The 9,251-nt window shown below is 38.0% G+C and overlaps 1 long non-coding RNA gene across 1 annotated transcript in view; it reads right to left on the reverse strand.

Annotated features, from left to right (window-relative positions):
* LOC114629245 overlaps positions 1–2,649 on the reverse strand; it is a 29,091-nt gene extending 26,442 nt beyond the window's left edge. Inside the window, exon 1 of the long non-coding RNA XR_003712624.1 lies at positions 2,624–2,649. This is a non-coding gene — a long non-coding RNA (uncharacterized LOC114629245). The remainder of the gene's footprint in view (positions 1–2,623) is intronic.
* Between the last annotated feature and the right edge of the window lie 6,602 nt (positions 2,650–9,251).

A 9,251-nucleotide genomic window follows, 5' to 3' on the forward strand; every position in this document is an offset into this window, starting at 1 on the left:
ACACATATACATGTGTATGCAAATATTTTCTTAAATATTATCTTTGTTTCTAATATATGGATATGTATAAATAGATGTACATGAATCAGATAATATATGATAGTAGGTACATTGATAGGAAAGGAGAGATAGAGAGATGATTAATATTATAGATACATAGACAAACAGTTAATCATAGATTCACCTACATATCTATAATGTCTAGGTGTTTTTGTCAACTTGAGACAATCAAGAACTATTCATAGAAGAAGAGTGAGTGTGGGCCATCTGAGAGATTGTTCAGATCGAGTTGATCTATTTTCAAATCTATAAGGAATCCTTATTGATCTATATGGGATGCACAACAAATTTTGTGTCTTGCTGACCCTAGACTGGCAGCCCTGGGTTTTATAAGAAAGATGGCCAAGGAGAATTTAGGGAGAAGTTCTGAGTAAGCAGAGTTTCACTATGGTTTCTGTCCAAGATTCCAAACTTGACTTTCTACCCTGACTTCCCTCAGTGATGAACTGGTACCTCAGAGTGAAAGATGAACAAAACTGTTTTTCCTTAAGTAGTTTCTGGTTATAGTGTTTCTCACAGCAACACTATCATTTCTTTTTAATCTGCATGGATATTGGAAAAAGGTAGAAACAGAGAGTAGATGGTTGGGGAGAGGAGACAAAGGCCAGAAAACTTTTTATATAAAAGATAAAGTGGTTGATAGCTAAGATTTTACTAAACATATAGAATTTGCCATGAGTATTCATCCTGGTTTCTATTGTATACAGAAATTGTAAATAATATACAAATGAATCAATACACAGGTATTCTAATAAAACAATGTTTATAGACATTAAAAATTAAATGTATAGTCTCAATACACTTTATTTTCCCAATGATGTTTTAAATTTTTAAAAACTACCCTTGATTTTTATACAGAAAGAGGCTTCAGTTTAGAAGCCTGGGTCCTTGTTTACAACTTCATGTACAAATGAAATAACCACTAGTCTGATTATTTTTGAAGTCAAAAGTCCCTAGATCATTGCTGGATTATCTTCTTATTCTAATCAGCACTCATTCCTAGAATCATTTTGGATTCTATACAAGAAAAGTCAAAGTCTGTTTAGAAATAAGGGATATTTTCATTAAAATGTAATTTTATTGCACAAGTTGGAACACAGCCAAAATAAAATCTCACACCTCCACTTCAAAGGAAAGTGCAAAACAAGAATATGTCTGGGCTAAATGTTTCATTATAGGATAAGTAAAGATGTATAATTAGTCAAAACATGATCCCTGCATTTTCACAGTATCGCAAACACAGCACAATATTAATTTCCACATTATATCTTATATGCGAAAAAATGTGTTTATCTATTTTAAAGTGTTGCCTTTCTCTCAAAAGCTGTCTTTGACAAAAAGAAAAGAATTCTACTAAAAACTGAAGTTTTAAGTATGTGAAAACTTTAAAAAATGCAAATAATAAAAGCATAACCCTGTCTTAATTATACAATTTTACATAAAATATCTTAAACATATACTGAAAACAATTTGAATGCTCAATTCTAGAAGTTTGTGCAGAAGTATGAAGATATAGAAGTACTCGAAGTAGGAAATGCAGACAGGTGGTGATATCCTGCAAGGACTGAGCATAACCTGAGCGAAAATATATTCTCCTAAATTAGTTTTATCAGTGTGTTTAATTATAACAAGAGGAAAAAAAGACAGCACTCTATCATTTCTCCCTCTATTCTACTACCCAAACATAAGCAGCACTATCCTATTATAATTAAGTCACAGTTTTAACAAATTAGAAAAAAATGGAAAAAAATGCCCTCCAGAACTTGGGTAAAGCAATGTCCAGAGACGGTATTTTTTTAAATGACCAGAATGTGTCTTTGCTTAAAATAGGCATTAAAAATATCATCCAGGGAGAGATGCATGGTCCCTTGAGCCTCGTTTTTCTAGCTCTGGGCCTGTGCTTCAGTCCAAAGGAACATTGCAAGACCTCAAGAGTATCATTCCTCCACGTAAAAACCTTCAGGGGCCCTAATACCAACCAGTGTAGAATTCTGCTCCAATAATCCCACCTCAGTCTGATCTGCCAACTATCCCATTTGGTTCCAACTAGGCCACAACCTGCAGAGTAGGGTCCATAGCCTTCAGAGTGGGATATTCCCAAGGAAATGCCAGCAAAGTCCAGCACTCTGACCTCCAGGGTCTAGCCTAAGGCTCCCCTCCCCCCCCCCACCTTCCTAATCAATGTTCGTAAGGGAAATTGATCTGAAATTCTTTCTTTGGTGAGTCTTTCTGTGCTTTAGGAATCAGGGTGAAAATGGCCTCATAGAATGAGTTTGGCAGTGTTCTTTCTGTTTCTATTTTGTGGGATAGTTCGATGTATATTAGAATTAACTCTTCTTTGAAAGTCTGGTATAATTCTGTACTAAAAACATCTGGCCCAGGGCTTTTCTTTTTTCGATTGGGAGACTTTTATTGACTGCCTCTATATGCTTAGGTGTTATAGGACTATTCAGATAGTTTACGTGATCTTGATATATCTTTGATAATTTGTATCAGACTAGAAAGTCATCTATTTCATTTATATTTTCCATCTTGAGGTAAAAATACTCAATAAAATACTCACAAACTGAATCCAAGGAAACATCATCCACCATGATCAAGTAGGTTTCATTCCAAGACTGCAAGGGTGGTTAAATATGTGAAAATTCATCAACGTAATGCACCACTTAAACTGTAAGAAAAAAAAACATATTATCATCTCACTAGATGTTGAAAAAGCATTTAAAAAAAATCCAACATCTTCTTCATGAAAAAAGTCTTGGGGAGATTAAGAATTCAAGGCTCATGCTTAAACACAATAAAGGCAATAAACAACAAGTCAATAGCCAACAACAACTTAAATAGAGAGAAATTTAAAGCATTTCCATTAAAATCAGGTACAAGTCAAACTGTTCACTTTCCTCGTATCTCTTCAATACAGTACTTGATGTTTTTGCTAAAATGATAGGACAACTAAAGATCAACAGGATACAAATTGGAAAAGAAGAAGTTAAAGTATCATTTGTAGATGATATAATATACATAAGTGACTCAATGCAATCCCCATCAAAATTTTAATACAATTCTTCAAAGATTTTTAAAAAACAGTTCTCAACTTTATATGGAAAAATAAAAAACCTAGGATAGCTAAAAGGATCCTGAAGAATAAGAAGCTTCTGGAAGTATCACTATCCCTGACTTCAAGCTATACTACAGAGCAATAGTAAAAAAAAACCTGCATGGTATAGACACAGAAACAGACAAGTTGATCAATGAAACTGAATTGAAGACCAAGAAATAGGCCCCCACAACTACTGAAACTTGATTTTTGACAAAGAAGCTAAAACTTACAGTGGAAAAGGAGAGTATCTTCAACAAATGGTACTGCTCTAACTTGATGTATGCACAGAAAATGTAGTATATCTACACAATTGAATGCTACTCAGCCATTCAATACAAGGACATCATGAATTTCACAGGCAAATGGATGGAACTAAAAATATCATACTGAGTGATGTAACCCAGACCCAAAATAACATGCAAGGAATATACTCACTGATAAGTAGATATTGTCTATAAACTACTGACTAACCATGGTATAATCACCAGACCAAAAGAAGCCAAATGACAAAGAGGACTCAAGGGAGAGAATCTTCTTTAGAAGGGGAACCAAAAAAGATATTGGAGGTTGATGGAATGAGGGAACTGGTTAGAAGAGAAGATGGGCAGGGGTACAGTTGGGTGGAAATCATATGTAGGGAGATCAGAAGAGAGAGAAGGGAGATTGTCTGTAGAGGGGCAGTCTGCGCCAGAGACCTGAGATAGGGAGAGGGTTCAGATTGTCTATCCTGACTCTAGCTGAGACTCTTTAACAGTGATGAATATGGATCCTTATGTGGCCACTTCTTGTAGCTAGGCAAGACTCTCAGTGGAGGAATAAGGACAGCAGACCACCCACAAAACCATCAACACAAAATGTGTCCTGCCTACAAGATATGTAGGAACAAAGATAAAGCATGAACTGAGGGCATGACCAACCAATGACTGCCCTAAGGTGAGATCCATTCCATAGACAAGACCCAATTCCTGATACTATTAATGATATTCCATTATGCTTGTAGACAGGAAGCTAGCATAACTGACCTCTGAGAGGATCCACCCAGCAGTCAATGGAAAGACATCCAGAAACTCACACTCAAACATTAGTTGAAGCTCAGGGAGTCTTATGGATGAATTGGAAGAAGGATTGAGGGACCTGAAGAGACCAGGGACTCCACAGGGAGATAAACAGAGTCAGCAGACTTGGTCCCTTGTAGGCTGCCAGAGGAGACTAAATCACAATCCAAAGAGCAAGCACAGTCTGGACTTAACCCCACACCCCTGCACTTACGTAGTACATGAGCAGCTTGGTCTTCATATGAGTCACCCAATAACTGGAGCAAGAACTGTCCCTGAGCCTGTTGCCTAGTCCTGCAGCAATTAAATGTGAGGGTGACACCCAGCATGGGGGCTTTTCTTTCACAAAAGAGAAGGGGAAGATGGAAGGGGGAAAGACTGGGGTAAGGGGATAATGAGGGGGATGAAGGGCTGATGTTGATTTGAAAACTGAATAAATAAATAAATGAAAAAATATTATTTGGAAAATATAATCTAATTTGCATTTATAGACTGAATGAATAAATCCATTTTATTAAAAATTCCAGTTTTATGAAATTAAAAAGTAAAAAGTTAAATACATACCTTATTGCTTCCTACACATATGTGAGTCCATATATTTGTACAAAAAAGTTTACAATTACATATTCTTAATTATATTTCTTTCAAACTAAAACTCTGGGCCTGGGGAAGGTAAGTAAATAAATAATATTAATAGATATCGTACAATGTTCCCTGAAATAATTTCTATCAATTAGGCTTTCTTTTTCTTTTATGCTTGCTTAAATTGGAGTGGAGATGTTGAAACAATTTCTGCTACTACAAACATGAAAGAAAAAAATTATCCAAGCTTATAACCTTTTGCCAAAAGTGTACACACCAGGGATATGGGAGATATAAGGAAGCTTGAGTGAATTTTTAATCACTTAATAATAAAAAAATTTGAGTTAACTTTTATTCATGAATACAAAAAGATTTTGTGAAGGTTTCAAATATATTGAAAGATGTTGCTGCTAACCTTCACTATTTCATCTATGATTTTTTTTTTATTTTCGAGATTATAATATAATCATATTTTTTCTCCTTTCCTCCTTTCAAACAATTCTGTATACTTCTTATTCTCTTGCAAATTCATGTCATATCATCTTATTAATTACTGTTACACATATATATGTATATTAAGTAAAATGTCTCCACATATATTTCAACAGTTATGCATAAAAACATAGCATTATGGAATTTGAACACACCAAATTTCCATTGAAAAAGCACAAGTTGTAACTCAACATGTTGACAGCTACAGGGTAAAGTTTATCCTAAAACTAAAATGAGTACGGTAAACACAGTGTGTTAGCAGAAGATCAAATTTGATCACAAGTAAAGTGTGGACAATTCTTCCTGAGTGAAAGTTTTCATAGAGGACATGCTTCATGATCTGAGATGGAAATGAAATAGAGATGTCATTAGAAATAGAAGTTCTAAGAAAATGGATCAAAAGAAGGAAGAACAGGAGGAAAGTGTTCAACTTACCAGTCCATTCAGTATCTGACTTATCATAAGGATTCAAGTGGGTTTGTCAAGAGATAAGAGTAGAGAGACTGTCTGGAAGCAAGGTAAACGTATAACTTTCTTTTTCCCACACAGGAAATGAGGATCCAACACTGACAGAGAGGAAGGATGAGCAGAGGAACAAGTAGATATCATATGTTGTTAAAAAAAAAAAAGGGAAATGGAAGCATAATATTAAAATGAATATAGCATGAATGGCGAGGGTAGAAAGCACCTAGACATGCAAGATGCAACCACCGATATTTCTATGACTACTTCATCCCAAAGGCTGGGAGTCACTAGGGGAGAAGAGCCACACAAAAAAGGAGAGAATGATCCATATTATTATCAGATATAGTCTAGCCTGCCAAACCTCTGACTGATATCTGACACATCTTATTAAACATCAGTGATTTCTCAGTGCCATTCAACATCCCTCTCTCACCCAGAAACATATTTTAAATAATCTTTTGTTCTACATAACAATGTTCATCTGTATGAAAGAGGAGGACATTTTAAAGTCTGGATTCAATTAAAGACATGAACATGTTGGTGTTATATTCAACAGACACCATCAGCTTATATGTGTGTATGTGGGAGGAAGTACCATGAATACATGTCTTCAAATTCTTGATGTTTTTATCTCCATCAAATTAACCTGAATAACTGCTAATGTACCCAACACTATCCCTTCAATGGAACTTGAAAAATATATGTTATCGGGTAGCTATCACTAAAGCTATGAATTATATACATGGCATTAAATATACATAATGGTTTCAATTTGATTTTACAGGTGAGATAACTCTCATACAGACTACCAAACTGCTGAATGATCATCAATTTACACTGTATCAGATATAAACTAAATTATTTTCATTTTTCAGTGGATGAAAATTAGATTATGTATTGGTAATGCCTTCATCACACTGGATACACCACAGATCCAGTATGATCTCCCTGAAGTAATAGCATCAAAAGTGGATAGATCTTACCACAAAACAGACACAAGAAGAATTTTAGTGTGTTGAACTTTAGGGTAAAACTATCAGTAAATAAGAATCTTTCCTTTCATGGCTATAAAAGACCATATGGAAGAGATCTTTAATCAAGTATCTAGTTCCCTTTATTCTTAGTCATTTCTTTCATTGCCAGTTGTCAACCTGTCTCTTGAGTAGTGGTTCTCAATCTATGGGCCATGACTCCTCTGAGGGTCAAACAACCCTTTCACATGGGTTGTCTAAGATCATTAGAAAACACAGATGTTTACATTATGATTGAAAAAACTAACAAAATTACAGGTATGTAGTAGCAAGAAAAATAATGTTACCCTTGGGGGTCATCCCAGCAAGGAACTTTGTGGGGCTGTGGAAATCCTGGGGTGTTTGGCCACACCCCAGAACCCAGAGACCTGACACAAGGTTTCCATGTAACATGCAGTGAGTCACATAAAGCCCAGGTAGAGGGCGGGAGAACAGGTCTCTGCCTCAAGATTTACCTAAAGGTCCTGGCCCTGCCCCTCTCCCCCTTCCAATATAAAGAAACCCCTTCTGGCATTTTTTGGGAGAGCACGCTATCATTCAGACTCATCATCATGTCAATAAATCTACATGTCTTCAACTCCATGTGTCTCTTGAAATTCTGGACTCTTTGTGTAAGTGGAAAACTCGCGGGGGGGGGGGGTTAGAAAGCCTTCTCCGCCCGTCCCTGCACTCCCTTCGGTCTAGCGGCCCAAGGGACACTCTCCCCTTACAACAGCTGTCATGCACCACCTTCGAAGGGCTCCTGGGAAACTCAGCCGTGACCACTGGGTGTGCAGCATCCCTGTGCCCCTGTTCCCGGGACCCTGCTCTCACCGAGGTGCGTGGCTCGAGCTCTTTCCCCACGTCCTTGGTTTGCTGGCAGTCTGCTCTGTTGAGTCCCACTGGAAAGTGCCGTAGTGCTCTTGACAAGCGTGACCCGCCCCGCGCCTGCACCTCGTGACCCATGAGAGTTTTGAACCACAGAAATTTATTAAAGGATTGCAGCATTAGAAAAGTTGAGAACCACTGCTCTTGAGTTCCCTGCCTTTTCAAGTGGGTTTTCTTTTTGGTCTCATCTCTTAAGCACCACCAGGCATATAGCACATAGGCAAAGGACTTGACCTCTGCCATCACAAAAAAGAAAAAAGTGACATCATTTTTAAAATGGGGGTCATATTAATCTCAGTGAGATGGAAAAGTGTGGGACCTGTGGGGTTGTTAGCTCGAGTGTGTGGGCCAGCATGGGTCCTGTTGGGCAGAGTGGTAGTACCCACGGCTCCAGGGAGCTATGGGGCTCCACCTGGGTGCAGGGAGATCTCACTCAGTCTGAGTTCCCGCAGGGTCAGGGCTCCTAAGTGGTCGTCTCCAGGCAAGCTGTTGAGAGCCACTGAAGAACGGAGACTCAGGGGCATATGACCTGGCCCGCAGCCTCCATGGCAAGAGACGTCCTCAGTGGGAGATTAGGTTTATTAAAGGGCTTCTCCACAGTTCCCTATGGCACGGCCCCAAAGACATGAGGAAATCCATGGTTTTAAAGGGTTTATTGCCATGGCACTACCCCAAAACTCAGGGCAGATCTGAGTTAAATAGGGAAGGAAGAGGGAGGAGGGTCTGGGAAGGAATATTTAATTGGCTATGCCCTTTAGCCTTCAGGTAACTCATTAATATGGAAATCTCTTGAGGCTGAGGCCTGTAGTCAGCCTCTCTACCAGTGGAGGGGCTGCTAGGGACTTTGCTCTACATGACTGAAAGGTGCTGATCAATGGAGGTCTTAGTCATAAGTCAGGAGCCAGGAGTCTGGGGACATGATCGAACACCTACCATAGTCCCATTTGGGTCTGGGGTTTCAGGCCTGTGCTCAACTAGGAACCAAGCTATCCTTTCAATGGCCCATAGAAAAGAGAATGAAGGAAATGTCTCATAGACCTAAAAGCAGACTCACTTTTTTTTTTTTAAACAAACTCATTCTCCCAATAGTGGCAAAAATCCATTACCAATCATCACCTTTGAAACCCACTTCTTATCATGATGCAATAGAAATTGTTTTCCATCACATGAGCACTGGAGAACACTAAAATAGGATGATGTAAATTCTGTGTATTTCCATATTTTTCTGTGGATTTCCATATGTTTCTAGCAAGGACCTTAATGTCACCTGGATACCTAATCTGTCATATACTCAATGATGTATCACCCCATCCGGATGCTCCAGCAAGGCATATATTTTATCCTAGTGTCTCTTTGTCTTAGTATCTTTGTCTGTTCTATATTCCAATATATAAAAACATGAAACACTTTTGGGACTCTCCAATATTCCTAAATTAGGGTAAGTTGCAAATTCTTAGGAACTGCTGATGCACTGCTCTGGCATGGCAGAAGAAAAGGAAGTAGACTCTAAGAGGTATTTCCCCTCCCCAGTTCCATTCAGGGAAGAGGACTGAAATGGTCCAGAGATTGCCTGATGGCCCTACCTCATAATCAGCTATC

Source organism: Grammomys surdaster, unplaced genomic scaffold (assembly GCF_004785775.1).
Source record: "Grammomys surdaster isolate TR1022 unplaced genomic scaffold, NIH_TR_1.0 279, whole genome shotgun sequence".
Taxonomy (NCBI): Eukaryota; Metazoa; Chordata; class Mammalia; order Rodentia; family Muridae; genus Grammomys; species Grammomys surdaster.